At 45.4% G+C, this 18,488-nt stretch overlaps 1 protein-coding gene across 1 annotated transcript in view; it reads right to left on the reverse strand.

Moving 5' to 3' along the window:
* Positions 1 to 18,212, reverse strand: part of THSD4 (thrombospondin type 1 domain containing 4) — a 630,142-nt gene extending 611,930 nt beyond the window's left edge. The window contains exon 1 of the mRNA XM_081289549.1: positions 18,023 to 18,212. The gene's annotated coding sequence lies outside the window, so the exon portion shown is untranslated. The remainder of the gene's footprint in view (positions 1 to 18,022) is intronic.
* Between the last annotated feature and the right edge of the window lie 276 nt (positions 18,213 to 18,488).

Consider the following 18,488-nt stretch of genomic DNA (forward strand, 5'->3'; position numbering starts at 1 on the left):
GGGCACAGTAGCTGTTTGGGGATGACAGAGAGGCCTTCCAGTTAACCTCAGTAGGAGGGTATTTGGTTGAAAGCAGGAATGTGCTGTTTCTAAGATACTAATACGCGGTTCACCATCTGAACAGCAATGTTACTCTTCTACAGAAACTGCTAATTGCTTCTGAGTACTGATGACATACTCCATCCTACTCCGAAAGCCATGACATCCCATAAACAGCCCTAATGGGATGCAGGCCACCCTACCTAGGAATCAAAGACACCTGGAGGCAGATTTCTCCTCTCTGTGGCTCAACCTCTTCCCAGTTTATAATCCCTGGGTTGTAACTATTAAAGGGAAAGGATCAGACTACTACAGACAAATGTTGGCTGGGAACCAGGGCCTTCCCCAAATGATGATCCATCTCATGCCAAAAACCACTGAGTTCTCCAGCCACCTGAGCCAAAGGCAAGTGAACACAGGACAGAAAAAGGGATCGGCACAGGCCACTTGCCCTTCTGATACAAGGCCTTCCTTATACTACAGGGCTATGTCCTCCTACCCATAGCGGCCCCTACAGAAGCGTGGCAAGCAATTGCGTACATCTGTGTGTGCATACACGCACACTGACACACATGTACATGCATGTGTGTGCACACGTCAAGGAGGAGGGTGCCAGCTGCATTAACACTAAGAACAAACTCAAAGGGAGCAAGTACCATATTCATTTTCAAAACAGAGCCAAGTAAGACTTCAGGGCTAAGTTGAACATAGCTAATGTGGTTTACTTTTAGGAAAAAAAGAATGAAAGAATGAATGAATGAATGAATAAATAAATAAATAAATAAATAAGTGTGTGTGTGTATATATATACATATATATATATAATTATGCATGTTCCCTAAATTCAATCTCCAGCTCTACAATAAAATAAAATATCATGTTTATTGAGGAAAGTCTAAGAACTATGGAAAAATGTAAAAAGCAAAGTCATAATTATTCATTGTCTCATAATCCAAATTAGCCATTATTAAATTTTTGGTGTTCTTCTGTTTAATTTTTTCTATGCATAATGCTTATGCATATTATCTAAAGATTTTACATATATTTCTTTCTTTCTTTCTTTCTTTCTTTCTTTCTTTCTTTCTTTGGAAGGAGAGACAGGGAATTTAACCAAGGAGCACTTTACCACTGAACTACATCTCTCAGCCTTTTTTATTTTTTTTAATTTTGAGACAGGGTATCACCAAGTTGCTGAGGCTGGCCTTGAACTTGCAATCCTCCTATCCCAGCTTCTGGAGTCTCTGGGATTACAGGCGTGAGTCATCACACCCAGACTTACATATATTTCTACAAAGACAATAACACATACAGTTTTGTATTCTATTTTTCACCTTAAATCCTAAGCATCGTGTTAGCAATATTAAAAATAAAATTTAATCACTACATTATAGCCCATCTATAGATGCCAAATAATATATCTAATAATATTCTCTTATCATTACTGTCACAAGATACCTAAGGCAGGCTGCTTATGAAGTAAAAAGAGATCTAAAGTATCGCACAGTTTTGGAGTCTGGAAGTCCAAACAGCATGGCACAGGCTCTGGTGAGGGCTCTCTTAACTATATCACATCATGGCAGGAACTTGTGTGTGTCTCTGTCCACATGGTCTCTCACTCTCCTTACAAAGCCACCAGGATTCAATCATGGAGTCTTCACCCAAAGAATGTAATCTAATCTAATCACTTCCCAAAGGCCTCACCTCTAAACACCATAGTCAATTAAGCCTTTATCCTCTTAATACCCTTAACTTAACACTCTGGGGATTCAACTTCTGCATGAGTTCAGAGGTACAAACCATATTCAAACCACAGCAAGCATCTTTGTATAAAATTATTTATCTGTTTTTCTGCTTAGTTCCTTAAAATAGATTACTAAAAGTAGAATCCCTAAACCAAAAAATATGGCTATTTAAGGTCCTTCATACACATGGATTGTTTTCAAAAAGAATGTATCAACCCCAAATCTCACATGCAGTGCATGAAAGATTATGATTTTTATGGTTTAGGTATGAGGTGTCTCCTAAAAGCTCTTGTATGAGACCATGCAAGAATTTTCAGAGCTGAATTGATTAGATTATGAGAGGTGTAACCTAATGAGTGGATTAATCTACTATATGGATTCAATGAGTGGTGACGTAGGCAGGCCGGGTGTGGATGGAGGAAGTGGCACTAGGGGTGTGCCTTTGAGGCTTATGTTTTGTCCTGGGTGAAGTGAGCTCTCTACTTCCTGGCTGTCGTGCCCTGAGCTGCTTTCCTCTGCCACACCCGGATGCCGTGATGTTCTGCCTCACCTCAGGCTCAGAGCTATAGAGTCAACCAACCATGGACTCAGCCTCTAAAACCACGAGCCCAAATAACCTTTTCCACTTCTAATGGTTCTTATCAGGTCTTTTGGTCACAGTGACACAAAGCTGGCTAAAACAATGATTATAACCTGTCCTACTTTGATAAATAATTAGGTCGAGTAGAATAACTACTGCAACAAACCATGCCAAAATTTCAATGACTTATCACAGTAAAAGGGTTTGTTGTTGTTGTTGTTGTTGTTGTTGTTGTTAGTCCTATGGGGGAACTACCTGCAAAGGAACGTGGGAAATGTGGCCTACCTAGTTTCCCAGGAGAAGGGATTTCATTATTTTGCAACCATGATTCAAAGATGAATAAAGACTGATACACACACAAAAAAATGAGATGCATGGTACATGGTATCACAGCCAATTAGGGGCAAAAGCAAGGATTAGAGATTTTAAAAAGCAACACTTGTTAAGTGGATAACCTGTGACAGGTCATGCCAAATACTTTTCAAACACTGTTTTAATTAATTCTCAAGACAACCATATGAGGTAGGCGCTATGGCTATCCCCTCTTTACAGAGAAGGAAACTGAGGCTGGAAGCAGTGATGCACAAGGCCCAAGGTCAAAGTAGTAAGTGGCAGCAGCATGACTTGAAGCCAAGCTCCCTTGATTATTGAAATCATGGTCATACATTAAACTGCCCCCCAGGTCTCCTGACACAGGGGATCCATGTGCATTTCCCCAACATGCTCGTCCACAGTTACCTGTTGTAGAGCACGCAGGCTGCAGCCTTGATCCAGCCAGGGAGGATGCATGTGAACTGTGCTTTGCCCAGTTCTTCCCAGGACAGCTCCCTCCTTGAGCTCAGGATATTTCCTTGGTGCCCCATGCATCTACACACCCAGCCTGCATCCCCACCCGCTGTGCATCTGCCACCATAAAAGAGCCTGCCACGCTCTCTGCCCTTGATGCTTCTAAACGCCAGGGAAAAGGATTTGCCTTTTCCTGCTCTGCTCCTGAGGCTTGGGCCTTGACATCTGAGTTATATCGTTATTTGTTTAAGTGACAGAAATCTAGTCCATGATTTGTGGCCATCCCTGCTAAAAGGCTCTGTATATCCTTACAGAAGGAAGCAGAAGACTAGCAAATTGCTGTTATATCCTCGACACAATTCTGTGACGAGCCAATATTAGGTCAAGCTGAATCAGGTGTGGTGATTAAAAGATTACGACAATGCAAACCAGACAGTCGTCATATAAATTTAAAAAATATTTTCAAGGAAACCAAGAAAGGCAAGTCACTGGGGATCAAAGGTCACCCAGAGGTCAAGGAGGACAGTAAAGGCAACTGGGCCTAGAAAAAGTTGGTCTGTTTCCAAATCCTTTTCGTTGAACTCCCTGGGCAGGCTGGGATGCACACCAATCTCTTCTCTTTCTATGGCATCCATCCTCCCTGTTGGCTCTCCCCTTGACCAAACCAGACCCAGAAAAATGGCAGCTATAGCACAGGCCTCGCTAACAAGCCATGCACCCTGCTCCGACTCTCGGCTCTGACCTCCTGGCCCAGAGCCTCACACTGAGGTCTAGAAAGCCCACCCTCCTAAAATCAACCCTCCCCTCACGCCAGACAGCTTCCTGTGCTTCCCACCTCCTCCTGCCAACGCCCACCCCAGAGGGAGGACAGGCCCAGTCACCAGCTGCGTGCCAGGCCTTGCTCCTGCAGCGGTGACATCATCGTCCCTCTAGCAAGTAAAGCTGGAAACTTCCTCGGGCCTGTGAACCCCTCTTCCTGCGGCTTAGGTCCCATCTTTTGCCAATTCTCAGTTCTCCCTCTGTACTCTCTCGGATTACCTCTTCTTCACACCATCTTCCCTAGTCTCATCCAAACCAGCAGCTAGACAACTGCATTTAGTGCTCTTCTGACTTTTCTATGCACCTCTCTCAAAAATAGTGGGGCCAGTTTCTAGGGTGAGCATCCTGTCCCACTGTCCTGCATACCAGTCCCTCCACCCTACCCACTACTCAATTTGTAAGTCTAGAAGCCGGGGAGACAAATTCCTGCTACTTTATTCTTTTTCAAAATTTTGACTGTGATGTGTCTTGGTGTAGATTTCTCTGGGTCTATGCTACTGAGGGCTCACTCAAGTTCTTGAATCAGCCAGGATTCTACTCAGAACTTTTTCAGTCACACTCTCTTTCTTCTCTCCTGGGACCTCACAGACACAAATACAGGTTCTTTTGTTACAGTCCTACAGGGCCCTGAGATTCTGCACTTCTTTTCCTGGTCTATTTTCTCCTATTGTTCCATTTGAGTAATTTCTATTGTTATACCTTCAAATTCACTGATTCTTTCCTGTCATTTCCATTCTGCTATTTAGCTTCATCCAATGAGATTTATTTCAGTTATTCTATTTTTCAGTTCTAAAAATTCCATTTGGGATTAAAGACTTAAAGACCCCAAAACTATAAAACTACTAGAAGAAAACATAGGGGAAGAACAACATTGGACTGCACTGGGCAAGGATTTTTTTTTCTTTTTTCTTTTTTTTTTTTTTTTAATCCCTAAAGCACAGGCAACAAAAACTGAAAAGCTTCTGCAGAGCAAATGAAACAAATAACAGTGTGAAAATACAACCTACAGACTGGGAGAAAATATTTGCAAACCACATAGTCAATAAGGGACCGATAGTCAAAACATACAAAGAACCCAAAAAGTCAATAGAAAAAAAAAAAAGAAAAAGAAAAGGAAGAAAGGAAGGAAGGAAAAGAAAATAATGGGCAAAGGACCTTGGTAGACGTTTCTCAAAAGAAGATATATACAAATGGCCAAGAAATACATGGGAAAATGCTGAACATTGCTAATTATTAGGAAAATACAAATAAAAACCATGATAATATGTCATTCATACCTGTCAGAATGATTCTTATCAAAAAAACTCAAAAAAAAAAAAAAAAAAAAAAAAAAAGGGGCTGGGGATGTGGCTCAAGCGGTAGCGCGCTCGCCTGGCATGCGTGCGGCCCGGGTTCGATCCTCAGCACCACATACCAACAAAGATGTTGTGTCCGCCGAGAACTAAAAAATAAATATTAAAAATTCTCTCTCTCTCTCTCTCTCTCTCTCCTCTCTCACTCTCTCTTTAAAAAAAAAAAACAAAAAAAAAAAAAAAAACTCCAGTCAGAATGGCAATTATCAAGAATACAAGCAACAATAAATGTCGGTGAGGAAAAATATACACTCATACCTTGCTGGTGGGACTACAAATTGGTGCAACCACTGTGGAAAGCAGTACGAAGATTTCTCAGAAAACTTGGAATGGAACCACCATTTGACACAGCTATACCAATTCTTGGTTTATACCCAAAGGACTTAAAAATCAGCATACTATAGTGATGCAGCCACATCAATGTTTATAGCAGCTCAATTCACAATAGCCAAACTATGGAACCAACCTTGGTGCCCTTCAACAGATGAATGGATAAAGAAAATGTGATACATGTACACAATGGAATATTACTCAGCCTTAAAAATAGAATGAAATTACAGCATTTGTCAGTACCATGCTAAACAAAATAAATAAACAAAATACCATGCTGAACAAATAAACCGATCCCAAAGAACCAAAAGTTGCATGTTTTCTCTGATACGTGGATGTAATTCACAATAAAGTGTGGGGGTGCTAAGGAAGAATAGAGGTACTTTGGATTAGACAGAGGAGAGGGAAGGGAGGGGAGGGAGTATGGGAGTAGAAAGTATAGTTGAATGAATCGGACATTATTACCCTATGTGCACACCAGGAGTGTAATTCTACATTACAGAATTACCAGAAGAATGAGACTCAATTTATGTATGATGTGTCAAAATGCATTCTACTGTCATGTATAACTAATTAGAACAAAGAAAAAGAAAAAAAACACTAAAGATCACAAGGTCTAGCTAGGATGTTTTGTTTGTTTTTTTTTTTTTTTTTTTTTTTTTTTTTTTTTTTTTTTTTTTTTTTTTTTGCTGTGACTAAAAGACTTGACCAACACAATTGTAGAGAAAGAAAAGTTTATTTGGGGGATCACAGTTTCAGAGGTCTCAGTCCATGAACAGCAGGCTCCATTCCTTGAGGTTTGAGGTAAGGCAGAACAACAAGGCAAAAGAGTATGTTAGAGGGAAGGAGCACACATGAAGATCAGGAAGCAAAGAGAGACCCCACTGGCCAGATACAAATATATACCCCCAACACCACACCCCTAAAACCCCACCTTGTCCAGCCACACCCCACCCGCCTCCAGCTACCACTCAGTTAATCCCATCAGGGATTGCTTTGCTGATTGGTTTAAGGCTCTCACAATCTGATCATTTCCCGCTCTGAACCCTCTTGCATTGTCTCACACGTGAGCTTTTGAGGGACAGCTCACACCTATATGGAGAAAAGGGAACTTTTGCACACTTGGTGGGAATGTGAATTAGTACCACCATCATGGAAAACTGTGGGGAGGTTCCTCAAAAAGCTAAAAATAGAATCACCATATGATCCAGTAGCCCTGCTTCTGAGTATTTCCCCACAATATACTTTAATCAGTTTGTTGAGGAGCTGTCTACACTCTAGTTCACTGCAGCACTCTTCACAACAGCCATGTTACAGAACCAACCTGTGTCTATCAACAGAGGAATGGATAAAGAAAATGTGGTACACACACCCAAAGGAATTCTATTCAGCCATAAAAAGAAGGAAATTCTGTCATCTGCAACAATGTGGATAGAACTGAATATTACGCTAAGTGTAAAAAGCCAGGCACAGAAAGACAAATACATGTTTTTATTTATAAAACAATCGAACTGGTAGAAGCAGAGAGGAGAAGGGCCCACACGGAGGCGACAGCATGGCAGCCAAAGAGCACAAAGCCTCAGACAGGTAGTAAGCTTTTACTTTGAGTCTATTGCACAGCCTGGTGAGGACACTCACTGACACTCTACTGCACATCTCAAAACTACTCGGAGATTACGTTTCAGATGTCCTCACTACAAAAATTGAGAAGTGTTTGGGGGTAAAGGATGTATCATTCACTTGCTCAAGTATTCCACGTTGTATTCATAAGCCATCACATTGATTCGAACCCATAAATATATATAATTATAAACTGCCAGGTTTATAATAAAATTGGTTTGAATTTTTAAAAATATAATTTCCAGAGCTGAGAGGTAGCTCCCTGGTAGAGCATTTGCCTAGACATGGGAGGCCCTGGGTTCAATCCCTTACAATGCAATAAATCAATAAAACTTCCATTTGCTGAGCCTTTTTTCTTCCATTTCTTGGCTGAAACTTCCTTGTCATTTGTTTCATGCATCGTCACAGAGTCTCACTGAAGCACAGTTATGGCGGCAGCTTTAAAATCTTTGTCAGATGACTCGCACACTGTGTCATCTCGGTGTTGGCGTCAGTTGTCTTTCCTCCGACAGCTGGACAGCTGCCTGGTTCTCCTGTGGTGACGGATGTTCTACTGGAATCTGGGTATTTTTGGTACCGTGTTGTCAGCGCTAGGTCTTTTTTAACCTTCCACTCCAGCTGATGTCCTCTGACACTGCTCCAGCAGGGGGAGGGACCCACCTGATTGTGGCCAGATGGGGACAAAAGTCCAAATTCTCCATTTGGTCTCCACGGACACCAGAGAAGGAAAAGGGAGCCCATCACTCTTCTGGGCAGAGGTGTGGGTTCCAAGACCCCAGCAGGTCTACACTGAGACCTCCTGGGCAGGAGCGTTGCTGAGTCTCACTACTGTCCCTCACGGGACTCCTCTGGAACCAGGAGGGGAATCTTAGTGGGACGCATGGCCTCATTACTGCTGGGTGGTGGTAAGAATCCTAATTGTCCACGAGGCCCCCTCTGGCCACTCCAGTGGAGAAGGAAGAGACACTTTATTGCCCTTGCTTGAGAGAAGAGGTCCAGGCTTCCTGCATGTCTCAGCTGAGAAATGAGCCCTCAGAAGTGTTCTACTCTATCATGGTTGATTTAGGAATGAGGAATTAGTGACCCCAAGATGAGCAATGGCCACATGGCAAACTAGTGCCAAAGTCAGGACTTGACACACAAGCCCTTGGCTCCAAGACCACTTGTCTATAAACCAAAGAGCTCTCAGCCCACAGGAGGAATGCCAGCCCCCCACCCAACATAATAATGAAAACTCTCACCGGCCAAAGGATAGCAGCTGCCTCCCTTCACATCCTGCCAGACCCCAGGCCAGAAAGCACACATGGCTGCATGCCATCACCCCCTAAACAACACAAACACACGTCTGCTCGAGACGGCCCTTCCATCCAACACACACAGCAAAAGCAGGCTCTCAGGCCAAGAACCACAGCATCACAGTCACCTTCGGGGCTGGTGGTCTTCCATCTGGAGAGGATCCTGGCTTTCCTTCCTCTGGAATCGCTGCACCAAGATACACCCAGGAGCTGTGGAACTCAGAGCAGCCAGCAGGCCAGGCGCCCTCCTCCTGGCTGAGAGCTGGGTCTGCACCCAGCGGGAGCGGCCTTCCTTGGACCTGGGGCCTCTCCTCTGGCCCCGGCCACCAGGCTCAGCACAGTGCTGCTTATTCTCTAGTAAGGGAAAGCGGGTGACCCCAGAGGGGAAACTCTGCTTTCTAACAGTCTTTGTTTTTGTTTCCATTTAAAAAGGTTAGGGACTTTATTGCATGTGGAAAGAACCAAAGTCACAATTTCAAAGAAGCTCAGCATGTTTTGGAGCTGACCAAATATACAGAACTTTGGAGTGGGGTGGAGAGGAAAGGGAATAAAAGGAACAAAAGTTTATCCCACATTCACCATGTGCCAGATACACACTTTGGTGCTCCCCCTATGCCCTCCCCTGGCTTTCACAATAAAAATTCCAGCTAGATTGAAGCTCCAAGTTCCTTACCAAATAGGCCATCGGACTGTTGGGAATTGGGCAGAGTTGCTGGACTCCAGGATGGCATAGAATAATAAACAAGCGCAGGAATACTGTTTCAAACATGAACTAGAATGACATGCAGTGAGGTCCTCCCTCTGCATCCTCAAGAGATTTGGCTCCAGGAGCCCTACAGATAAAAAAATCTATGGATGCTCAAATCCTATATAAAAGGGCAGTGTTTGCCTAAAACCTATGTATATCCTCCCATGTGCTTTAGACCATCTAAAAGTTGCTTACAATGCCTACTTCAATGTAAATGCTACATAAATTATTGTTACACTATATTGTTAAAGGATAAAGACAATTTTAAAAAGTGGGAAAAGTATGTATATGTAAAGCACAGTTGCAATTTCTAACAAATATTTTCAATGCTCAGTTGGTTGAATCCGTAAAATTTGTAGATACAGAGGCTGACTGTCTTAGTAAAGTCAGGGGATGCCAAATTTTTGAAATAATATAATTTATAATTTATTTTATTTTTATTTATTTACTTTTTGTAGTTGTAGATGGACAGCATGCCTTTGTTTATTTTTATGTGGTGCCAAGGATGGAACCCAGTGCCTCACGCATGCTAGGCAAGTGTTCTGCCACTGAGCTACAACCCAGTCCAAAATAACATAATTTAAATTTTTTTTAATTCATTAAACTAACTACTTAAAGAATTACAAACTGGGTTAAAATGATCACCTATGTTGGTATCATGCAGACTGATAAATACCCACAATCTTTTGCTAGAACTTGTGAATTGAGCTATACTCTCATGAGCACTGGAACCTCTGTGATTTTGTTGATTATTGGGATATTTTGTTAGAGGCTTGGTCCACAGTCTGTGGCACTATGGGAGGTGAGAGACCCCATTCTTTTTATAATTTAAAACAATTTTCAAATATCATAATCACTGAGACCAAGCATCAGTTAACTAGCCTGTGGGCCAAACCTGACCAATCGTAGGTTTTTGTCATATTTTCAAATGGCTGGATAAGAATCAAGAGAAGAATATTTTATGGCATGTGAAAATAATGCCATAATGATGAAATGCAATTTGTCGTGTCCATAAATAAAGTTTTATTGGAACACATAAATGTCTGTTTGTTTATGGATTGTCTGTGGCTTCTTCCTGCTCAAAAGGCAGAGCTGATCAGTTGCAACAGGGACCACACAGCCCGCAAAGCCGAAATAGTAACTCTCTGGCCCTTGGGGAAGAAAAATCTGCTGACCCCTGATCTAGACAGTCCATCAAATGGTGGTGCTGGTGCCAGATTGCAAACACGCTGAGACGATGGTGATAACAACAGAAACAGCCAGGAAACCACCACATTCTACCAAGGGGGCAGTTTATGAGGGAGCCCACTGTGCAATGTTGGAGGTTCCGTTGTCAAGACAAGAAGCAACATTAAAGCAACGTGATGCATTCTGGGACTGCACCATACACACGTGCCCGCTTCTCATCTATTCTGTGGGGAAAATGGTCTGAATTACGAGAGATCTGAATTCTGTGAGGTTCTTCAAGAATGTAGCCTTCCCATCAAACACAACTGGCTTCTCCCTGCCCCTCTCCTACACTGTTTCCTCCAGGTGGGATGTGGGCCCCCTCAAGTTTCTTTGAATTCCCACCAATCTGAGTCCAATTCCCTTTCTCTGGGTCCCCCAGGGGAATATTCTATCACAGTGACTTTCCTGTCACCCACCCCATCCTAAGTCTGTAAGTCCCTCTCCCTCCAAGGCAAGAATGCCATCTTCTTCATCTGACAGATGGACAGTTCTGAGGCACAAATAGTAGGCACTCCAGGTATGCTTTGGTTTGGGTAAGTGTCCCCCAAAAGCTTTGTTAAAGCCTTGGTCCACAGTCTGTGGCACTATGGGAGGTGAGAGGCCCTTTAACAGGTGGGGCCCAGTAGTAGAAGTTAGGCCTGTGGGGGTGTGTCCTAAAGGGGATATCTGGACCTTGGCTCCTTTTTCTCTCTTAATCGTTGCTTCTCAGCCACCATCTCATATGCTCCCACCATATGTATGAGGGTGCCACAGGCCCAAAGCGACATGACAAGCAACAACAGACTGAAAGCTCTGAAACTATGAGATAAAATGAACATTTCCTCCTTATTTATTGATATCTTCAGGGTTTGGTTTGGTTTTATAGTGATGGGAAGCTGACGGACTGAGCACAGACTGTGCATACACTGTCTCCACCACTTCCTACAGTAGGTACAAAGATTATTAGCCCATTTCACACACGAGGAGATGACTCCAGATGAAACTGTGTGCAGCCACACAAGCAGCAGCAGGACCGGAATGCACACACTTTACAATGGACCCGGCCTTTGCCTGAGGCACAGTAGGGGCTGGGAGAAAGCAGGAGGCCTGAGTGACAGGCCCATACAGAGCCACTAATGCTGACTGGGGCAACTGCAGAAGCCAAGACCTTCTACTTCAAGGGACCTCTATGAACACGGACATCACTTCCTTCTATGGAACTCAGAAACCCCACCCCATGGCACCTCTTACATCCCTGGCTAAGAGGGAGGTGTTGAATTCCTCCAACCTGAGCCTGAGGAAAGAACAGGAACTAATAAGGAAAGGAGAGGATTGGCTGACAGCGAACACCTGTTCTGTTTCTGATACGTTCACGCAGGCTTCCAGGTGCATACTCTCTGTGAGCCCTTGAGCATCTCTTACTTTTGACCTGGAGATCACATGGCCTTGAACTGAATTTCCAAAATGAAACATCATTTCAGAAACGGAAAAACAGCAGCAAATTGAACATTCGTGTTGATGGTACTAATTTTCATGTTAGGGAAAAACTAGAAACAACCTAGATCCCTAACAGAGGGTGGGGAAGAGCTAAGGGAACCATGAAGGAGTGAATGATGGAGATCTTTATGCTTAAAAAATGAGTAGGTCAAAGGTGGGAAATGTTTACCCAAAAGCATATGAGGTTCAAAGATGAATGTGCACATGCTGAGTTAAATATAAACACATATCAAGGAGAAAACAACAATAGAGGCAGTTGGTGTATTATGCATATATGTAAGAGAGAGATTTTTTGTTGTTGTTACTGAGGAACTCACTGATTTGTTAGGTGCCCCACAGTACCTGTTTTAGAGTCAGATGACAGAATTCAAACATTACTCTGATACCTACTTGCTATGTGAGCCTGTGCAAGCACCTTAATTCTCTGAGCCTAACTTTTCTGGGATATTGAATAGAAAATAATATCTTATTCACACAGATTGAAGAGAGGATTATATAAATTCCCACAGATAAATCCAAGCACTTGGCATGGATCTCTGCAAATGGCAGCTCTTTCTCCCTTAGAAGACCCTTTGAAATTCAAGCAGAATAAAATATTGGTAAGTTAAGCAGGCTGAGGTGCTGGTCTGTCCGATGTAATGAGATTTCAAAGCGGGACACTGCTCTGCCCTCCCCCACCACCCCAGGCTCACAGATGACCAACAAGAAGCTGTCTATGTGATCTCAAAAGGGCTCATGTCCACTATCAGGGTTGATCCTTCTACCAATCACTAGTTGAGTGTAACTCTTATCAGCTGTAATACAGGATGAAGAACCAGAGTGCAGAGAATCCAGAAATGGGCAGAGCTGGGATCTGCTCCAGGCCAGACTCTCCATGGCTACTAGTTTTGCAGTCTTTACCCTCAGCCATTTCACTTGGGGCTGCTGGGTCACAGCAAAGCTAGCATACTTAAGCTGGTGCAGAATCAGCATGTGCCACCAGAAGTCCAGGCAGATGTCACTACCCAGCCCACCAGCAGTCTGCCTATCTAGCGTGGAGGCCGGGCTGAGGGACAGGGTGGTGTAATCAAAAGGGCAGCAGGAGGTCACCAAGCCTGCAGCTGGAGGAGGAGCCAGAATTCAAGGCATGTAGGGTCAGAGGTCAAACAAGTAAGATCAATGAGAGTTAAGTCTTGGATTCACCCAAAGCAAGCCTCAGAGCCCTGTAGGAGGAGCTGCTTTGCATCATTTGCAAAAGAAGATGATTCTGGGATTCAACCGGATAGGCAAGGAAAAGAAAGCTAACATTCAAGTGGCCCTTGAACGTGCCTGAGACTGTTTTTAAGCATTTTTATATTCTCGTGAACCTCGCCCAGGGTATGCATTATTTTTTACCCTCATTGAATGGATGGAAAAATTATAGCACATTAGTTAAGGAAATTGCTGGAACCTAGGCTTGAACTCAGGGAGCTGGCGAGGCAGGGCAGTCACATGAGCACTACTGAGCCCAGCCTGACCTGGGAGAGGAGGCAGACTCCACTGCAGGAGAGGATGTCCAGCCAGGGCCAGAGTCCTTCCTCCAGATGACAAGCAGTCTGAGGAGCTACACCTCAGGGGGAAAGTACATTTGGCAACTACAAACTTGTAACTTGCTGATATGATCGGAAGTTTTCCAAGAAGGAAGTGAGGTAGGGCAGCCATTTATCCACTGTCACAGGAAATTAATCTTCTTCTCTCTCCTGACCATGCCTCTCAGAAAAATGGTTCACTCAAAGACATGGCTCGTGACCACCCCCCCCCTCAGTAATCACATGGCTGCATCCCCATCATATATCAAAGAAGATGCTCCCCTTTCATCAGATACCTGCAGATAATTCCCCTGCTGTTTCCCTGCTGGGGCTCAGAGGGCCATGGCCTAAAGGGTTAACATCTCATTTCCTCTCTTCTTTCAAGCCTTAATCCCCATCCTGAGCTGGGTACATTCCAAGCCCACCTGGAGCAGGTCAAGACGAGCTCCCAGCCCATGGCTGGCCCTTCATTTCCCCTGGCAGGAGATTAGATGAGGCGCCCATTAATCACTCATTACTTTGGTCCTCCCCGCTGGCCAGCCCTTGGGCAGCTGGCCAAGAAGCCCGGAGGGAGGGTGGGGCAGCCTACCCTCAGCCCACCCCATTGCGGGTTGCCTGATGCCACCCTTCCAGGACAAGACACAGAGGCACAAGTCTGTCTCACTGCCCTACAGACCACGGAACACGCCCAAGAAGACTGGGGCTCAGGATCAGAAAGGCCCACCGGAGAAGAACCCATGTGTGGGACCCTCGGCTGAAAGATGAAGTGAAAAGAAGAGGAGATAAATAGAAAGAGACCCCTCTTCCAGGATGACTACACATCAGCAAGGAAAACTGCTCTGCCTGTTTCTTAGTTCTTCCTTAGGAAATGTAAAAGGAAACTGGGGACAGGAGGGGATGTTGGATGGATAGTCATTAATTCTGCACAGCTGGGAGTGTTCATTTGATGGGTTCAAATATAGGATTAAAAAATTCAGCCTTTCTGACACAATCCCCTGGACTGACAGTTGGCCAACTGCAAATCTGACCAATCATAGAGTAGACAAAAAGAATGGTATAAGAACTGACCCTGAGCACCTACTAGGTGCCAGTGCAATGCTTCCCACCCAGCCCTCAAGGCTTTGACTATCCCCTTGTTACTTGTGGGGAGACTGAGGATGGGGTGGGAGGAGGACCTGTTGAATGCGAATCTGTCAATGGCCAGACTCCACTCTGGGGAATGAGAGGGTAGCTAGCATGTCAAGTCCCATCCTATTTGGTAAATCCTGACCACCTTCTTATCCCCAGAAATTTGGGGCTCTCAAACCAAGGCAGCCTGATCTTTCTCCCTCAGCACTTGCTCAAGCCCCAAAAGAAATTCACAGTGAGTCCCATGGGGATGAACTTAGATGCCTTCTGGTAGGATGAAGGGTGAAGGGGGTGTCTTTGCTTTCAGGACTGAACTGAATGATCTTTGACCAAGCAAGAACAACCAAGTCTCCATTGCTCACTCCTTAGAGTCAAGGTCAAGGCTTCTGTAAAAAAGGAAGGTGCCATCTGCAATAAATAGCAGCACCTTAACTCTGTTCCTATCACTAGAACCTCTCTTTTTAAAGACAGCCCAAGGCAACGGGTTTCAAACCCGAGTTCCCTGAAGAATTACCTGAAGCAGCATTTAAAATGCCAATTCTCAGGCCCTGGCTCCACCCTAGAACCTGTTCATTTTTTTTCCACCAGATCCTAATTCTGATTCAGATATGGAAAAATGGGCTGGAAGATATTGCCTTGCAACATTTAGATTAGTAGAGGGCAATCTAAATTGCTCTCTAGGGTAACACTTTTATCCTGGTGAATTTCAGGGGTGCCTGGAGAGTAGAGGGCAGATAAGATGGAGATAAAGAGAATGGGACATGGAGTGAGGGGTTTCAGGCACAGAAGAGTTGGGCAGCTCTCACTTCAACAAAGTAGACTTGAGTTAGGAAACGTCTGAAAGGTCCAGATGAAGGCTGGCCTTGGTTCAACATTGTCCACACCAGCACGCACAGTTCTGGGTCTTTGTTTCGGCTCTTCCCACTGGTCAGCATACCCCACGCCTCCCAGTCTTCCCATCTCCTTGAACTCCTGCTTGGACTGCAAAACCCAATGGTAATTGACCTAGGTTCTCCCATGCAGAATCATTCTCTCCCTTATCTATCTCCTTGATGTTTTGCAAGACACACACACACACACACACACACACACACATCCTTGTTTTGCTTTGTAGTTATTTCTTAGCTTCTCTTTCTCTCTCCAATGGTCATTTATCATCGAGGAGCCTGCCAACTCCTTGAGGGCAGTGGTGTGGTCTTGTTCATAATGGAAGCCCCAGCACACAGTGACAGTCCCTGGCACACAGCAGATGCTCTGAAATAGCTGCTAGAGAAAAATTTGACAGAAATGAATTCTGTGGAGCCATTGTGATGTCATGAGAGGAATGATGTGGTGAAATCAGAATTTTAGGAATATTAATCTGTCAACATGAAAGAAGATGGATTTAAATTAAGAAAGCAACTCGTGGTGAGGAGTCGAGAGGGGAGATTATTACTGTAATTTGGACAAAGCTTAAGGTGGGAGCAGGAAAATCATTCCTTGAGATATCACAAAAGAATGTAGAAGGGACTTTGTGGTGAATGAGTTAGCAACGTAGGGGACACTCCAACATCAAGACAATTTCTCTGCAACCAGAATAAAAGTGTTACCCTGGAGAGCAAAGTGGGGGATGGAGAGGGACAGGGCAATACCCAACCTCTCTCTAGGACATTGACTGCATTATAACAAGCATTTGCAGGTAAAAACAAAAACTCCAAGTTAAAATCTTCAACCCTGATCTTATGTCCAAACTCTGGACTGAATTGTTATTTCCCTGACAACCAGCTAAAAATACTTCTTCATAGCACAGGGTACTAAAAAGAAGATAAGACCAAGTTGGTGCCCTGCCCAGGGCTGGGCACCAAGGGGATCTCCCATGCAGAATCATGGGCACACGAGTTCAACTGGCCAGCCCTCCCCACAGGAGGTCAGCATAATTGCTTATTCAGTAGTGGCTCCTCTGTTCTGATCACCCAAACTCATTTTCCAGGCCAGGACCTCTGGGAAACCCCTACTGCAGCACTGCAGAGGTTTATAGGAAAGTCCCAGGACTCCCATCTGCTTCCTTGCATTAATTCCAAGGGCTAGGATTTTGTTTTCTAAAGGAATTCAACTATGGTGCCAACAAAAATCTATAGGAATTGAGTAGGACTGTATTTAAATTACATTCATAAAATGTTTATTCTTTTGTATACTGAGACCAGTATACAAGACCCTATTTAGCCCAGCAGCAACTCCATCACTTCCAACTCAATCCAGTCCAAGTACATCAATGTAGCAGAAGACGCAGGTTTCAAAAACTGAGTGAGCTTTGAAAAACATCTTTAGACTCTGCCTGGGCGCCTTCAGCTGTGAGAGTTAGACAAACTGATTCCTTGGACCCCTCTCGGATAACTACTTATTCCAAATTCCAACAGGCATCCAATGATTGCTTCAGCTACCCAGGTCCAAGTCTTCAATTCACTTACTCCCAAAGAGGTCGTGCGCTGTGCGGTTGGGGGTGGCAAAGGCAGGAAAAGACAGATGCTCTTTTAGTAGACAGTAGTGGAGACTGGGGACAAGGTGCTGGGTGTGGACTGCTTAAAAACTCACTCCACCCGTAAATTCCAGATGCTAAGTGGGCCTGAGAACGCCCTGAAATTCTCTTCCTAAGTCAGAGCTGATATTATTTGAAAGAAAAATAAAAATTAACTTCCAGATCTCTAAAACCGCAAGGTGCAAATTGTGCAAAACTTAATTCTGTACTGTGACAAGGGGCCACAGGTATTTGGGCTTCACTTGAGAAAAAGTCCCAAGCTGGTGTAAACAGCCCAAGCACTTAGGCTCCCAGAGGCGCAGGGTTGCAGCGGTTTAGCAGAGACTGACATAAGGATCAGAGGCTTTCTAGAAAACAGCTTGGCCAAGGCCCCACGCCGAGGCTGGATGAGCCCCAGACCGGAGGAAAAGAGGCTGGGGTGGGCGACGCACCGGCAGCATGTGTATTTGCAGGTCCCCTTCCAACCCGACTTACGGAGCTTCATGCCCCACCCCGAGGACGCCAAGTTTACCAGTCCCTGGACCTTCGGAGTCAAGAGGGTGGAGGGGTGAGTGCTGGAGCCCAAGCTGAGCAAAACTCCCGGGAAAGGAAAAGAAGGATAGAAGCGGACGCAGCCGTCCGCACGGACCCGGCGCGCACTGGCTCCCCAATCCCGAGTGGGCGCAGTCCCACTGGACCCCAGACACACCCACTGCGCCCGGACGCCCACGCCAATCCCCCTGCAAGCCAGCGAGCACCGGGCTGGGGCAATTGCCCGGCCGGGCCGGGCCGCGCGGGCGGCGCGCAGGGAGCGCGGGGCGCGCGGCTCTGCTCACCTGGCGGTCCGTGTCCCAGAGCGGCCAGAGGCCGCCTAGCCTCACCTCGCCCCCGCGTGGTTCCCGGCGCCGGGCAGCCCCAAGCACCCGCGCATGGACGGCCACCCCCGCGCCGCCCCGCGCCCGCCCTCCACGGGCTCCCGCTATGCCCGGATTCCGTGTTGGGCTGCGCGGGCGGCCAGCGTCTGGGGCGCGCGCCGACAGCTCTGGCTCGGAGTTTGCGATCCGGAGAGCGGGATCCGCGCTCCCTCGATCCCTCCTCCCTCCCCCACTCGCGGCCTCCCGCTGTCATCTGGAGCCGCTCCTGCCGCCCCCTGGCGGCGGCCTCGGGAAGGACTGGCCCCCAATCCACCCCCGCGGCCCCACTGGGGAGTCCCCTTAGACCGTGATCGAAGTGGATCTGTGCGCAGCTGGAAAAGAGGCATCATCCGATAGAGGGGGGGAACAAAGACAGAAGTTATGAGGG

This window comes from Spermophilus citellus (assembly GCF_964194105.1).
Source record: "Spermophilus citellus genome assembly, chromosome: 4".
NCBI lineage: Eukaryota > Metazoa > Chordata > Mammalia > Rodentia > Sciuridae > Spermophilus > Spermophilus citellus.